Source organism: Tamandua tetradactyla, chromosome 3 (assembly GCF_023851605.1).
Source record: "Tamandua tetradactyla isolate mTamTet1 chromosome 3, mTamTet1.pri, whole genome shotgun sequence".
Taxonomy (NCBI): Eukaryota; Metazoa; Chordata; class Mammalia; order Pilosa; family Myrmecophagidae; genus Tamandua; species Tamandua tetradactyla.
Genome location: NC_135329.1, coordinates 42718468 through 42736053, shown reverse-complemented (window position 1 = coordinate 42736053; position 17586 = coordinate 42718468). Strand labels below are relative to the sequence as shown.

General features: G+C 37.7%; 1 pseudogene; it reads left to right on the top strand.

Moving 5' to 3' along the window:
* The first annotated feature begins 13939 nt into the window (after nt 1-13939).
* LOC143676047 (ADP-ribosylation factor-like protein 5A pseudogene) lies at nt 13940-14488 on the top strand (annotated as a pseudogene).
* The last annotated feature ends 3098 nt before the right edge of the window (nt 14489-17586 follow it).

The following is a 17586-nucleotide window of genomic DNA, read 5'->3' as shown; positions in this document are numbered from 1 at the left end:
AAGAGGTTTTCTGGAGATGACTGTTAGGCAAATTATAGGTAGGCTACCAGCACTGTATAGCTCTTAAATATCAAAAATGGCTCTTCCCATATTCCAAGAGGAAAGAAAGACATATTAATGAATAATTACAATGTACTATAGTGATTACTATACTAAAGGAATGAATAAAGGGGTGTAGGAACATGAGGAAGAGGATATTATCTAGGACAAGAGGAAGGGGGAAAGGAGATAAAAAAAAAAAGACTTTGAGGAGAAAAGAAAAGAAACACTGTATTCAAAGAAGTGTGAAAGAACATAGAGGTTTATGAAAATTTGGCCCTTTCAGTTCGACCAGAACTTAATGGGATAAACATTAAGGGAATACAATAAGGTAAGATGAGTAGAATGGGCAACTAAGCTTGTACCATTTGGGCTACTAAAGAAAGATTCACGGAAGGAATGTTCTTCCACTTATCTGCAACTTTAAGGATGAACAGATTTGGCCAATTCAAAAAGTAGGAAGGAAGGCCATTATGAAGATTCAATGTAACAAAGTACCAATATAAGAAATCAAAAGGAATACATTCAAAATGGGAAGCAATAGGAGACCCAGCAAAGATGCATCAAGGACAAGAAAGGCAGAAAGGTCAAGAAAGAAGCAAGCAGATACAACTTGTCTGGCTTCTCAGCCTCAAATACAGTTGGAACAAGGAAAAAGTAAGAAATTTGAACAGTATGTGTTGTGACTGGGCAGTGGACACCGTAGGAGAAGGATGCTGAGGTTGAAGATAGGAGAAAGCAGCTAAGTCACTCCAAAATGCACCTTCATGTACCAATCTATGAATGACTTCCAGACTAAGTCAAGCCTAGCTGTCACCATGAGGTTGAAGCAGGGGGGAGAGGGGAACATAAAGCAGCATTAGATTCATGGAGGTTATATCTTAAAATCAAGTCCACTGTCATCTCTTTGATTTGGAATATAACCAGGAGGTTTTGCTCTGAGATACATGTTACCTACAGTCACCCTGAAATTAAAACAACTTAAAAAGGAGTAAAGAGAAAAATCTATACACAACCCACAGTTTTGATTATACCTCTCTAGAGAAGTCTTTGATCCATTTTGAATAAACTTTTGAAGATGGTGTGAGATATGGATCCTCTTTCTTTCTTTTCTCTTTTTTGCATATGGATATCCAGTTCTTCAAGCACCTTTATTAAAGAGGCTGCTCTTTCCTGGTTGGATTTGCTTGGCTACCTCATTAAAGATAAACTGTCCATAGATGAAAGGGTCTATTGCTGAACACTCAACTGGTTACATTGGTCAGTGCATCTATCTTTATGCCAGTACTATGCTGTTTTGACCACTGTAGCTTTGTGATATGCTTTAAAGTCAGTTAGTGTAAGACCTACCACTTCATTTTTCTTTCTCAAGATTTTTTAACTATTCAGGGCACCCTTCCCTTCCAAATAAATGTGGCAATTGGTTTTTCTCTTTCTGCAAACTAAGTTGTTGGGATTTTAATTGTTATTGCATTGAATCTATAAATCAATTTGGGTAGACTTGACATCTTAACTATATTTATTCTTCCAATCCATGAACATGGTGTGTCCTTCCACTTATTTAGGTCTTCCGTGGTGTCTTTTAGCAATTTCATATAGTTTTCCATGTATAAGTCTTTTGTGTCCTTAGTTAAATTTATTCCTAAATATTTTATTCTTTTGGTTGCTGTTGTAAATGGATTTTTTTCTTGATTTCCTCCTCAGATTGGTCATTACTAGCGTATAGAAACACTACTGATATTTGCATGTTGATTTTGTACCTGCCACTTTGCTGTACTCATTCATTAGCTCTGGTAGCTTTACTATAGATTTTTCAGGTTTTTTGATGTATAGTATCATGCAGACAGTGAGAGTTTTACTTCTTCCTTTCCAACATGGATGCCTTTTATTTCTTTTTTCTTATCTAATTGCTCTGGCTAGAACTTCCAGCACAAGGCTGACTACCAGTGGTGACATTGGGCATTCTTGTCTTGTTCCTAATCTTACAGGGAAAGCTTTCAGTCCTAATCCATTGAGGATATTAGCTGTGAGTTTTTCATATATTCCCTTTATCATGTTGAGGAAATTCCCTTCCATTCTTATCCTTTCAAGTGTTTTCATCAAGAAAGGATGTTGAATTCTGTCAAATGCCTTTTTTGTCAAATCAAGATGATCACGTGGTTTTTCTGTTTTGACTTATTGCCCGTTCCCTGGAGCATTGGTATCCATATTTTTGGAAATAAGGCTCCCAGAACATATGCTCTGACAAGCATAAACATTAATGTAGAACCACTGATATCATCTTGTTATTCAAGATGTAATGGAGAGGCTGGAGAGAACTGCCTGAAAATGTAGAGCTGTGTTCCAATAGCCATGTTTCTTGAGGATGATTGAATAATGATACAGCTATCACAATGTGACTGTGTGATTGTGAAAACCTTGTGTCTCATGCTTCTTTTATCTACCTTGTCAACAAAGGAGTAGAACATATGGAATAAAAATAAATAATAAGGGGAACAAATGCTAAAATAAATTTAGTTTAAATGCTAGTGATCAATGAAAGCAAGGGGTAAGGGGTATGGTAGGTATAATCTTTTTTTTTCTTTCCTGTATTCGTTTTATTTCTTTTTCTATTGTCTTTTTATTTCTTTTTCTGAATTAATGCAAATGTTCTAAGAAATGATGAATATGCAACTAAGTGATGATATTGTGAATTACTGATTATGAATGTTGTTTTGTTTCCTTATTTTTTTAATTAATAAATAAATTTTTAAAATATATAGAACCATTGAAATACACCATTTAAGCTCAGGAAGGAGTTTAGTCATTGTAAATAGGTCCCTCAGTCCAGCTTTGGAAAAATAGAAAAATCCTGGATGTAGAATTTTTTTTAAATGGAGATTGAATTGTAACTGCTATTTGACCTATATGGACCTCAGTTTCCAGATCTATAAAGCAAGAACAACATTTCCTTAATTTCTTGCCAAAACATATCAGCTCAAACCCTCTCAAAATTTTAAAAGCTTGGTTGCAAAGGTAATTTTTAAGATGCATGCTTTGTCCCTTTAGATATTCTAAATTTAGTTCTCGCGTGAAGAAGACTATTTGAGGGAATTGTGGGAAGATGGCAGGGTAGGAATCTCGAGGAATCAGTCTTTCCACCAGAACAAATATTAAACAGGTAATAACTGTTTGAATCAACTATTTCAAAAGCCCAAAGTCCAGTAGAACATTGTACGGCATCCAGGGAAGAGTGGGAGGAAAGGCTGGCAAATTACAATAAATACCAGTAAATTGCTCTTTCCATGCAATAGTTACCAGCACACATCTCCCATTCTCATAGCAGGGAGGAATGGAGTACAGCCCCTGGCATAGCTTGCTGGTGCCAGAGAGGGACATAAAGATCCAGTTCTCCAAGAACTAGGGCAGGGGTAGGGGGTGGGTCAATTGGAATCACTGCATTTCATTAGCTACTTCAATAAGCTCAAGGAGATGAAGGAAAATTCAGAAAAAGAGTGAAAGGATATCATGAAGAAAACAATAAATTAAGAATTTTAATAAAGAGATAGGAATTTTTAAAAGAAACCAAACAGAAGTACTGGAGTTGAAGCCCACAAAACACAATGGAAATTTGAGGAGGGTTTCAATAGCAGATTGGAGCTGGCAGAAGAAAGAATCAGTGTACTCAAAGACAAGACAATTGAAAAAAGCTACACTGAGGAACAGAAAGAAAAAAGGATTGTAAAAAGTGAAAATACTTAAGAGACCTGTAGGGAACCATCAAGAATACCAATATATGCATTATAAGAGTCCCAAAAGGAGAAGAAAGAGAGAAAGGGGCAGAAAGAATAGTCACAGAAATAATAACAGAAACCTCCCAAAACTTAGCAAAATATGTGAATACATACATCTGAGAAGCTCAGAGAATACCAAACAAAGTAAATTTGAAGAAAGCTATGACTGTAACATACTGATCAAACTGTTGGATGCAAAGGACAAGGAGAGAGTTCTGAAAGCTGTAAGAGAAAAGCAAAGTGTTATGTGCAAAGAAGTGCCATTAGATTAAATGCGAATTTCTCATCAGAAATCATGAGGACAAGAAGGCATTGGGTTTAAAAAAAAAGAAGACATTGGGGGCGGGCCGCGGTGGCTCAGCGGGCAAGAGTGCTTGCCTGCCGTGCCGGAGGACCCCGGTTCGATTCCCGGCCCCAGCCCATGTAAAAAACAAACAAACAAACAAAATATATAATAAAACAAGAAAATGTTTAAAAATGTTAAAAAAAAAAAAAAAAGAAGACATTGGGAGGAAATACTTAAGGTAATGAGAGAAAACAACTGCCAACCAAGAATTTTATATCAGGTGATACTTTCTTCCAAAAATAAGTGGAGTTTAAGAGAGTCTCAAAATATACAAAGCAAATAATGACAGATTTGAAGGGAGAAATAGATGATCCTACATTAACAGTAGGAGACTTTTCAATACACCACTTTCAATAATGGATAGAACATCTTGACAGAAGGACGATGATGGCATAGAAGACTTTGACAATACTCTAAACCAACTAGACCTAGCAGACATATATAGAACACTTTGCCCAACAAGAGAATACAGTCATCTCTAAGTCACATGCATAATTCTCCAGGATAGACCACAAAACAAATCTCAACAAATTCAAAAATATTTAAATTATATACCGTACAATCTTCTCTAACCACAATGGAATGGAGCTATAAATCAATAACGGAGGGAGAAGTGGAAAATTTATAACTATGTGGAAAATAACATCCTTTTAAACAGCCAATAGGTTAAAGAGGAAATCAAATGTGAAATTAGAAAATATCTTCAGGTGAATGAAAATGAGAATACAGCATACAAAAACTTATGGGATGCAGCAAAGACAGTGCTGAGAGGGAAATCTATATCTCTAAATGCTTACATTAAAAAAGAAAAAAGGGCAGTGGGGTGGTGGCTTGGGGGCAGAATTCTCGCCTGCCATGCCAGAGACCCTGGTTCAACTCCTGGCCTGCCCATGCAAAAAAAAAAAAAAGTATTAAAAAAAAGGAAGAAGAAGAAAGATTGCAAATCAGAGACCTAACCTCAAACCTTGAAGAAGGAGAAAAAGAAGAGCAAACTAAACCCAAAGTGAGTAGGGAAAAGGAAATAGCAAAGATTAAGTGGAGATAAATGAAATAGAGACTAGACAAACAATAGACAGAATCAACAAAACCGAAAGTTGTTTCTTTGAAAAGATCAATAAAATTTGACACACCTGAACTAGACCATGCAGAAAAAAAAAGAAAAAGGACATAAATAATGGAAATCATAAATGGAAAGGGGGACATTACCACCAATCTGCTGAAATAAAAAGGAATATAAGAGGACACTATGAACAAATATACACCAATTGTTTTAGTCTGGCAAAGCTGCCAGAATGCAACACACCAGAAATGGATTGGCTTTCAGTAAAAGGGGATTTATTTAGTTAAAAACATATAGTTCTTCAGGGCAAAGGTAACTAACTTTCATCTGAGGTTCTTTCTTACATGGGAAGGCACAGAGTGATCTCTGCTGGCCTTCTCTCCAGGCTTCTGGGTTCCAACAACTTTCCCCAGGGCCATTCCTTTCTGCATCACCAAAGGCCTGGGCTGAGCTGCAAGTGCTGAAATGAGGTATGCTCAACAGCTTGGGCTGTGCTATGTTGAGCTCTCTCATTTAAGCATCCAGCCAATTAAATCAAACATCATTCACTGCAGCAGGTACTCCTCCTAGCCAACCACAGATGTAATCAGTGACACATGAGCTCCACATGCCATTAGCTTATGTCCACAGCAACAAGTCTAGGCACCATCACCTGACCAAGTTGATACCTGACCCGAACTACCACACCAATAAATTAGATAAACCTACATGAAATGGAAAAATTCTTAGAAACGAACTACTCCACCAACTCAATAGAGGAAATAGAAGGTCTCAACAAAACAAAAGCTAGTAAAAAGATTGAAAACATAATTTAAAAACTCCCAACAAAGAAAAGCCTAAGACAGATGGCTTCACAGGGGAATTTTACCAAACATTCCAAGAAGAATGAACAATTCTGCTCAAGTTCTTCCAAAAAACTGAAGAGGAGGGAATATTCCCTAATTCATTTTATGAGGGCAACATCACCATCATACCAAAGACTGATAAAGAAGCCACATGAAAAGAAAATTACATAACAATATATCTTGTAAATATAGATTCATAAATTCTCAACAAAATACTAGCAAACTGAATCTAGTAGTCTATTAGAAGAACTATACACTATAATCAAGAGGGATTTATCCCTATTATGCAAGGTTGGTTCAAAACATGAAAATCAAGTAATACACCACATTAACAGAATGAAGGGGAGAAAAAACGATGATAATCTGAATTGATGCATAAAAGGTATTTGACAAAATCCAGCATCCCTTCATGATAAAACACTTGGAACACTAGAAGGAAAATTCCTCAACATGAGAAAGAGACATATATGAAATCCCATAGCTAACATCCTACTTAATGGTGAAACACTGAAAGTTTTCCCTCTAAGAGCAGGAACAAGACAGAGATGCTCACTTTCACCACTGTCATTTAACATTTTATGTACAGGAAGTTATTACCAGAGAAAGTAGGCAAGAAAAGGAAATAAAAGGCATCTATATTGGAAAGAAGTAAAACTTTCCCTATTTAAAGTGACATGATCCTATATACAGAAAATCCTGAAAATCCACAACAAACTTCCTAGAGCTAATACATGAATTCAGCAAAGTGGAGGGGTACAAGATCAACACCCCAAAATCAGTTGTGTTTCTATATACTAGTAATGATCATCCAGAAATAAAAATAAAGAAAAACTTCCATTTACAGTAGCAGCTTAAAGAATCAAATGTCTAGGAATGAATTTAACCAAGGATGTAAAGGATTTATTCACAGAACACTACAAAACATTACTAAAGTAAATCAAAAAAGACCTAAATAAATGGAAGGACATTGTATGCTCATGGACTGGAGGACAAAATATTGTTAAGATGTCAGTTCTACCCAAAGTGATTACAGATCCAATGTAATCCAAATCAAAATTCCAATAGCCTTCTTTGCAGAAAGAGAAAAGCCAATCATCAAATTTATATGGGTGGGACAGGTTCTGGTAAGATGGCAGAATAGGATAGGTTGAGTTCACCCCTGCTCCAAGGAACAACTAGAGAAGTGACGAGAAGGCAAGTGGGATGGCAATTCCAAAGTGTAAGTGACCTGGGAGGGTTGTCTATACCACATAGGAAGGCCCTGTTTGCAAAAGCTGAGGAATTGAGATACAGAAAACTGGAGACCATCCAACTAGTGAAAACAGCCTAACATGCTTCTTTTGAAACAGAAGCCTGAAGCTCTTCAGGAGTGCATGGACAGGGAGATGGGGACAAGGAAGTAAGCCAGACAGCATTTCTTGAATGTGCCACCCTCACACATGCCACCCTGCCCCCTGACCCCCCCCACACACCTCACGCACCCAAACCCCATCAACCCCTCATGATGCTCCAAGTGCCCCTGTCCTGACCACAACACCCCCACCACAGTCTCGCCCCACCCCTCCCAAGACCTGCACACTGGCACCTACCCCCTTGATCCCCATCTCCCCCTCCTGCCTCCTGCAAGTGGTCGCCTGCACATCTGGGCCACTGGTGTTCACCTTCATGCCCAGGCCACATCTGCCCCCACCCATACAGTTGCATAACTCTGCCCCAACCCCCTGAGCTCTGCATATGTGTACATTAGTGTCCACCTCCCACTCCCAGATCCACACACAAGCACACATGCACCTCCCACCATGGCTGAGCTCTGGGAAAGTGGTGACCTGTGCATCCAAGCAACACCTGCCCTTAGCTCATGCAAGTCCAACCCTGGCCAACTACCCTGAGCTCTGTGCATGTACACACCAGGGCACCACCCTCCAGACCCACACACACCAGGGCCCTGACCCCAGACCCATGCATGCACATAGCTACATCCTCCTTGCTGGATGCCCATGCATCTGTGCACCAAACTCTTGGCCCCTGTACCCCAATCCCCTGCCTCGCACACATGCACACCCTTGCCCCACTCACCAGCAAAAGCACTCTGCTCCCACATCTGGCAGGTGCTCACATATGCATCTGTCCCACATAGCTCCTGCCCTGCACTCTTGTGCACCCCTCCCCCAACCCCCCTACAACTATGCACCTATGCCAGGGTCCCACCCACCCAACATCACCCATCCCAACTCACATCCTGCAACCCTCCCTCACAACCTGTGCCTTGCCCCTAAATACTGGCACATCCACATCCTGGCCCACCTGGACTCCTGCCACTGTGCAAGGACACACCTAAGCCCTGCTCTCCCTGTGCTCCAAAGTCGGTGTCCCATACACCACACCCTCATAGCCAAGACCCCCAGGCTGTACATACCCATCTACATCCTGCCTATGCACTAGCCCCCATGCATCCACAGAGCCCCCCATCTACCTCCCACCACGCCCTAGATCTGTGTCCCCCACAGTGCACCCTCCTCCTGTGCTCTAAGGCCTGCCTGAGCTGCACCCCACCACCGTGGCCCCCACCTCACACTCCACACTCACAGGCACCTGTGTAGCATCTATGCTTATACCTTCACTGCAACCCTTCACTGCCCTGTTGTGCCCGGCCCCACACCCTACATCCTGGTCCACATCCATCCTGCAAATACAAAACTTTAGACTACTGAAGGAAACCAACATCCAAAATAACACTATCAAGATATTTACATGCGTTGAAGGCAGCAGAAGATCACTAAGCATACCAAGATGAAGACAGATATAGCCCAGCATAATGACTAAATTAAAACACTAGAGGAGACACAGACTTAGGAACAACTAATCAAAGATTTTCAGATAACTCTACTAAATAAAATTAATGGGGGGGTGCAAGGGTAGTTCAGTAGCAGAATTCTCACCTGCCGTGTTGGAGATCTGGGTTTGATTTCCAGCCCACTCACTTCCTGAACAAACAAACAAGCAAGGAAACAAAGAACCAAAACAAGCAAAAATTCAACAAATGGTGCTACAGTAAGGGGATACTCATATAGAAAAAGAATGAAATGTGACCCCCACCATACAGCATACAAAAAAATAAACAAGATGGTTAATAACATAAGGGGGAGCTAGAAGACACCAGAAGAGTATAAAGAGCAGTTTGAAACAATAGATAGAAAAATAGCAGATATTAAAGTGATTAAAAATGCTGTAGGCCAAATAAAAAATATGCTAGAGAAAGACAACAGCATATTTGAAGAGGCAGAAGAAAGAATAAGTGAACTAATGGACAGAACAAATGATTTTGAATACACAAAAGAGCAAACAGCAAAGAGATAAAAAATTTTGAATTGGATCTCAGAGAAATGATGGACAAAACAAAGTACACAAATATAAGAATCATTGGTGTCCCAGAGGGAGAGGAGTAAGGGCTAGGAAGATTGGTTGAGGATATAATGGGGGTGCTATAGTTTGCTAGCTGCCAGAATGCAATATACTAGAAATGAATGGCTTTTAAAAAGGGGGATTTAATAAGTTACAACTTTACAGTTCTAAGGCCATGAAAATGTCCCAGTTAAAGCAAGTCTATAGAAATGTCCAATCTAAGGCATTCAGGGAAAGATACCTTGATTCAAGAAAGCCAGTGAAGTTCAGGGTTTCTCTCTCAAGTGAGAAGGCACATGGTGAGCATGGCATTGTCTGCTAGCTTCCTCTCCAGCTCCCCTAGAGGCATTTTCCTTCTTCATCTCCAAAAGTTATTGGCTGGTGGACTCCCTGCTTTGTGGCTCTGTGGTGTTCTGTCATCCTTCTCTGCTCTCTCAGAATCTCCAAATATCACTGGCTGGTAGACTCTATGGTTCTCTCGACCTCATGGCTCTGCTCAGCTTTTCTGTGGCTCTCTCATCATTCTCAAAAAGCATTATCTGCAAAAAATGGCTCCTCTTTTATAGGATCCCAGTAAACTAATCAAGACTCACATAGAATGGGTGGAAACACATCTCCATCTAATCAGATTTAATACCCACAATTCACTGAGTCACACCTCCTTGGAGATAATCAGATTTCTAACCTATAGCACTGAATAAGGATTAGAAGAAACTGTTGCTCCCACAAGATGGGATTAGAGTTAATGCATGACTTTTCTAAAGCACATAAATCCTTTCAAACCAGCATGGGGGAAAATTCCCATCCCTTATAAAGGACATAAATATGCAAATCAAAGAACCCAATGAACTCCAAATGGAATAAAACCAAACTAGCCTTCCCCAAGAAGCATGCTAATCAGTCTGTCAAACGTTGAAGAGAAGCAGAAAATCCTGAAAGCGGCAAGAGAAAAACAATCACATACAAGGGAAACTACATAAGACTGAGACTACTCAACTGGCACTATGGAGATAAAAAGGCAGTGGTATGATACATTTAAGATCCTGAAAGAGAAAGACTTCGAGCCCAGATTGTGTAAGCAGACAAATTGTCCTCCAAAACTAAGGGAGAGATTAAAATTTTCACAGAAAATCAAATCCTGAAAGAATGTGTCAACCACAGACCAACCCTAAAAGAAATACTAATGGGACTCTGGCCAGCTGAAAAAAAAGACAGGAGAAGGTCTGGAGGATGGCACAGATTGAAGAGTACCAATAAGGAGGATAACTTAAAGAGCAAAAAGAGAAAAATGGAAAAGAATATATAGATCTGTCAAATAAAATTCAAAGGATGGTGGATTCAATAAATGCCTTTACAGTAATAACTTGAATGTTAATGGACTAAACTTACCAATTAAAAAATACAGACTGGCAGAATGGATTAAGAAATATAATCCAGCTATATGCTGCTTACAAGAGACACAATGATACAAATAGATTGAAAGTGAAAGGATGAAAAAATGTTCCACATAAGCTGTAACCAAAAGAAAGTGGGACTTGTTATACAGTATCAGAGAAAATAGACTTTAAATATAAAAATATCATAAGAGACAAAGAAAGATGCTATATATTAACAAAAAGCACAATTCATCAAGAAGAAATAACAATCATAAATGTTTATGCTCCCAGTCAATGAGCTCCAAAGTACATGAGACAAACACTGGCAAAACTAAAGGGAGTGATAGATAGTTCAACAATAATAGTAGGAGATTTCAATACACCTCTCTTCTCTATGGATAGAATAACAAGACATAGGATCAACAAGAAAATAGAGAACTTGAACAATTTGATAAATGAAATTCAACCTAATAGACATATATTGGTCATTATACCCCCAAAACACCAGGATATACATGGGAGTATATTCCGTGATAGATCATATGCTGGGGCACAAAACAAGTCTTTATAAATTTAAAAACATTGAAATTATTCAAAGAATTTTCTTCGTTCACAATAGAATGAAGCTGGAAATCAATAACCACGGAAAAACTAAAATTTTCAAAACTATATGGAGATTAAATAACACATTCTTAAACAATCAGTGGGTCAAAGAAGAAAGTGCTAAACAAATCAGTAGCTGTGTGGAAACTAATGAAAACCAGAATACAAAATATCAGAACTTATGGGTTGTGGCAAAGCTGTGCTGGGTGGGAAATTTATTGCCTTAAATGTCTATATTTAAAAAGAAGAAACAGCAAAAATCAAGAACTTAACTGCTCACCTGGAGGAACTTGAGAAAAAAGAACAGCAAACTGACCCCGAAGCAAATAAAAGAAGAGAAATAACAAAGATTAAAGCATATTTAAATGAATGAGAGAAAAAAAGAACAATAGAAAGAATCAATAAAACCTAAAGTTGGTTCTTTGAGAAAATCAATAAAATCAATGGACCACTATCAAAGTTGACAAAGGAAAAAGAAAGAGGATGTAAATAAACAAAATTAGAAATGGGAGGGGGAACGTTACCACAGATCCTGAAGAAATAAAAAAATATCATGAGAGGATACTATGAACAACTAACAATACACCAACAAACTACACAGCTTAGATGAAATGGACAAATTCCTGGAAACACAGGAACAGACTACACTGACTCAAGAAGGAATAGAAGATCTCAAGAAATGAGTCACAAGTACAGAGATTCAATCAGTCAAAAAAAATCTTCCTACAAAGAAAAGCCCAGGGCCTGATGGCTTCACATGGGAATTCTATCCAATATTGCAAAAAGAACTAACACCAATTATGCTGAAATTATTCCAAAGTACTGAGGAAAAAAAGAACACAATCTCACTCATTTTATGAAGCTAACATTACTTTAATACCAAAACCGGATAAAGATGCTATAAGAAAGAAAAACTACAGGCCAATCTCCCTAATGAACATAGATGCAAAAATTCTCAAGAAAATACTAGCAAACCTAATCCAATAATACATTGGTAGAATTATATACCACAACCAAGTGGGGTTTATACCAGGAATGCAAGGATGGTTCAACACAAGAAAATCAATTAATATAATACGGCACATTAACAAATCAAAAGGGAAAAGTCACAAGATGATCTCAATTGATACTGAAAAAGCATTCAACATCCTTTTCTGATAAAAACACTTCAAAAATTAGGAATCAAAGGTAACTTCCTCAATATGATAAAGGGCATATGTGACAAACCCATAGCCAACATTGTACTCAATGGAGAGAGACTGAAAGCTTCCCCCCTAAAATCAGTGTGCTGGTTTCAAGGATTATATCCTCTAAAAAAGTCATGTTTTAATCCTGATCCAACCTCATGGGAGCAACTGTTTCCTTTAATTCCTATTCAATAATATAGTCTGGAATCTTTTGATTAGATTATCTCAGTGGAGATGTGACTCACCCAATTGTGAGTATTAGAGGGAGATGTGACTCCACCCATTCCAGGTGGGTCTTGACTTGTTTACTGGAATCCTTTAAAAGAGGAAACATTTTGGAGAGAGAGTACAGAGCCATAAGAGAGCCATGAGATAACCATGAGAGCCACATGAGCCTACTCAGCCAGAGACTTTTGGAAATGAAGAAGACAAATGTCCCTGGGGAAGCTTCATGAAACAAGAAGCTGGAGAGAAAGCTCACAGACTATTCACCATGTTTCTCATGTACCTTTCCAGTTGAGAGAGAAAACTTGCACTTCATTGCCCTTTCTTGAGTTAAGGTAACCTCTTGCTGGTGCCTTAATTTGGACTTTGTTATATACTTGCTTTAATTGGGACATTTTTACAGTCTTAGAACTGCAAACTAGCAACTTATTAAATTCCCTCTTTTTAAAAACCATTCCAGTAATGGTATATCAGATTCCAGAAACTTGCAAACTAGAACAATCAGGAATGAGACAAGGATGTTCTCTGTCACCATTATTATTCAACATTGTACTAGAAGCTTTAGCAGAGCAATCAAGCAGGAAAAAGAAATAAAAGGCATCCAAATTGGAAAGGAAGAAGTAAAACCTTCATTATTTACAGATGGCATGATACTATACTAGAAAATCCTGAGAAATCTATAACAAAGATATTTGAGCTAATAAATTCAACAAAGTGGCAGGACATGAAATTAATATGCAAAAATCAGCCACAAGCAATGACCTAACTGAGGAGTCAATTAAGGAAAAAATCCATTCAAATAACAATTAAAAGAATCAAGTATCAGGCTCCTCACAGAAAGCGCGGCGGTGATGTCGGTGAACCAGGTGAGTGCCACGGCTGCAGCAGCGTGGTCTCAGCACAGCAGGGTGGCCTGGACTTCAGCATTCCTCTGGTTCCCAGGAAGCGGGATGGCGGCAATCGGGGAGCAGCAGCAACAGAGGCAGAGGCTGTGGCTCTGGCTTGTTTCTCTCTTCCCCTTCAGCCTAAGCTGGGGGAGGCCATGAGACCTGGGTGGCTGGAGGGGAGGTCTGCTGTCCAAGAATGGGAATTCTCTTCACCAGGATATGGAGACTTATAACTTTGTGCTCTTGGTGATTAAACAGTCACCAAGAGCACAAAGTTATCATTGTTGGGCTAGATAATGCAGGGAAAACTACCATCCTTTGCCAATTTTCTATGAATGAAGTTAAACATACATCCCCTACCATAGGAAATAAAGTAGAAGAGATGGTTGTTAATAATACACGTTTCCTAATGTAGGATATTGGTGGACAAGAATCTCTTCATTTTTCCTGGAACACTTGCTATACTAACACTGAGCTAGTAATAGTTGTTGTGGACAGTACAGACAGAGAAAGAATTTCTGTAACTAGAGGAGAACTGTATAAAATGTTAGTGCATGAGGACCTAAGAAAAGCTGTATTGCTGATTCTTGCTAATAAACAAGACGTTAAAGAATGTATGACTGTAACAGAAATCTCCCAGTTTTTGAAACTAACTTCTATTAAAGATCACCAGTGGCATATCCAGGCGTTCTGTGCTCTTACAGGCAAGGGATTGTGCCAAAGACTTGAACGGATGGTGTCATAACTTAAGATTAGATGATGTCTACTAACCTCTTCTCATAGACTTTATATAAACGAAGGGCTGGACTTTTCCTGAAAGCTGCAAAAATTAATGGTTTAGATGTGTTTATAATAAATTGATTTAAACTTTTTCTATAAGGAGAAAAATTAAGACAACTCATTTGAAAACAAAGATGAAGTCTCTCCTTCCAGTTTGCTTTCTCATCAGTTCTTTCCAAAGTAAGGTCTTAAAGCTGTGGCTGACATTTTTTCTCATAAAGAACCCTCTCAGGACATTGTGGAGTCTATGGTAAGTATAAAGGGAGAGAAAGACATTGTTAACTTTAAGAGCTTTATTATCAGTATAAACCTCCCTACTTGAATGTTGTTCTCTTCTTGCTCTATTAAATCAAACTACAAATCAGCACAGTTATTTAGTTTCCAATATTTTAATGTTGAGTGTTACTTATGAAAAGTATTCTGCATAAGGTTGTGTATGTATCATGTATATACCTCAAGTTTAAGTTAATGACTTTGATTTATGTTCTAAAGAAAAGCGAGTTACACAAAAATTAATTATCCTATAGTTGCAACTATATGTGATTAGTACTGGCATTGGTATGTGCCATTTTGTACTTTTCCCCTTAGGTTCTCTGTATTGTACTAATAAGCCCAAATCATTGAGCTACTCTTAAAAAAAAAAAAAAGAAAGAAAAAGGGAAAAAGCTTCTGTTGTGTACATATTGCTTGCTGATTGAATCACATGGAAGCATACTGCAACTGAAGGGAACTTATATCAAATTCTTGGCTTTTGTATTATTAATGGGCAGAGTTACACAACAGATAATTATCAGCTTATTCCCTGTGTAGATCCATATGCCATCAATATTACTGAATAAATTGTTGATCCATTAATCAGTCAGTCATTAATTCTGATTAAAATTAGCAAGTAATTTTTTTCAACATTAATTGGAAAGTGTTTTGTGAAACACGTCTATCGAGAGAAATAGCATAATTTGTTTTTTGGTATTAACTTATATGTTGAACATTTATAAACTCTGTATGTCGTGAATTTGAGATGAAAGTGAAGCATATTTTCCATCCAACAACAATAATTTCTTACTGTTGATTTTAGGAATTGGAATAGTGTGAGTTTTTTTTATTTCTGTTAGTTGTGTTGTATCTTCTTCCACCACATGAATACACTGTTTGACAATTAGAAGACACAAATATTTTTTGAATGGTTTTAACAAGTTGGTATAAGAATTGACTGATATGATGTATCATTTTTACTAGGAAGTAACTTGACCAGTCACAACTATTATGTTTACTTAGGGATTTATTTTTTACAATATCTGAAAGTTGAAGATATTTCTGCAATACTATGAATTTACCATAAATGTGTTAAAACATACTCTGAGTAAGTATTCTTATTTGCATATCTTTTATATCCTGAAAATCTGAAGGCTAATTCAAACTAGCATGTTTTAGAATGTTCAAGAAGAAAAATGCTTTTAATACCAAGAGAAAAAAAAAGACTCAAGTATCTAAGAAAGAACTTAACTAAGGACTTAAGGGACTTGTACACAAAACTACCTAACATTGCTAACAGAAATCAAGGAGGATCTAAGCAAGTGGAAAGACATTCCATGCTTATGGATAGGAAGGCTAAATGTAGTGAAAGTGTCAATTCTACCCAAACTGGTCTATGGATTCAAGGCAGTACCAATCAGAATTCCAAATAACCTACTTTAAGACTTGGGAAAGCTAGTTACCAAATTTTTTTGGAAGGAAAAGAGACCCCAAATAGCTAAAAGCATCCTAAAAAAGAATGAAGTGGGAGGATTAACACTTCCTGATTTTAAACTTATTATAAAATCACAGTGGTCAAAACAGATTCATGTTAAGTAGGATCAGAGTTTGGGGAAAATGATGATGCAGGGGCAGATAGTTGGAAACAACACATATGTTAATATTAGGGCATATTCTCTAAATTGAGGCAGAAATGAGAATCTAATTATAATTTTCCATTTAATAGACTTGGGATTTAGATAAAAGGAAACAAAACAAGGTTTGTATGTGGCTACTGGCATATTATATCAGCCACGAGAAGATACTACATTTGTGAACATTGTAAGTTTGCTGGTCAGGTAGAAATGTTTAAAGTTCTTGAGCCTGACTATGTATAATATGTATACTATAAATCAGAGTAGTTTTAAATTCATTATTCTCTGGGTGATTAATTTGCTTTAAAATATGGAAAAATATATCATTTGTTAAATGGAATAACCAGTATTTAAATGTAAATACATCTCATTTGGCATCTATTAGGCTCTTGTAGTAAACAACAAATTTTCCAGTAGTCATAATGTGTAACTAAACAACTAAACAACTAAAACAGAAGTTTTTTTTTCCGCCTGACTTGACAACATGCAAGATTAAAAGGGCAATATACTATACATTTGGCCACTTCATAGTTAAGACATTAAAATCAGTCTAAAGCAGAGTGCACAAAATATAAATCATGCCATACTTCGTGCTGAACTCAGAAAGAAAGCCTGGCACAGTTGTTTATGGAACAGTAAATATTTACATCCACATCTCTGATTCAGTCTTCTCTACTTACTGATGAATAGCTGAGTGGAGTTAGGACTTCAAAAAATGTAAACTTGAGAGAATTCGTTGACATTAAATGTCAATGATAATAGTAGCTGTCCCTGAGAGTTAATTAAAATCATCGACAGGCAAACAAACCAAAAGGTGCCTTTGATAACTGAGGATGCTGGGTACATGTCTGTTCTTACTTGACGTGAACTCTCAAATGAAATGGAGCATCTATCTTTCTGGTGTTCAGATTCTTCTCAGTGACCCCATGGTTTCCCCATCTTTGTGATGAATTAAACCAGCTAAACTTCGAAGATTTATCATGGCCAGAACTTGTATTACTGAGGAGTCAGACACAAACAGAACACCTCACACAACCCCACCCACCCAGATGGAGCTGATTAGACCAAGTAGGAAATGGGATGCAGGAATAGCCAGCATATAAGTGGGTCAGAAACTGATGGCCTCGCCTGACTTGAAAGGATGAGCCAGGAGGTGAGATTCTAGGAAAGAAAGCAA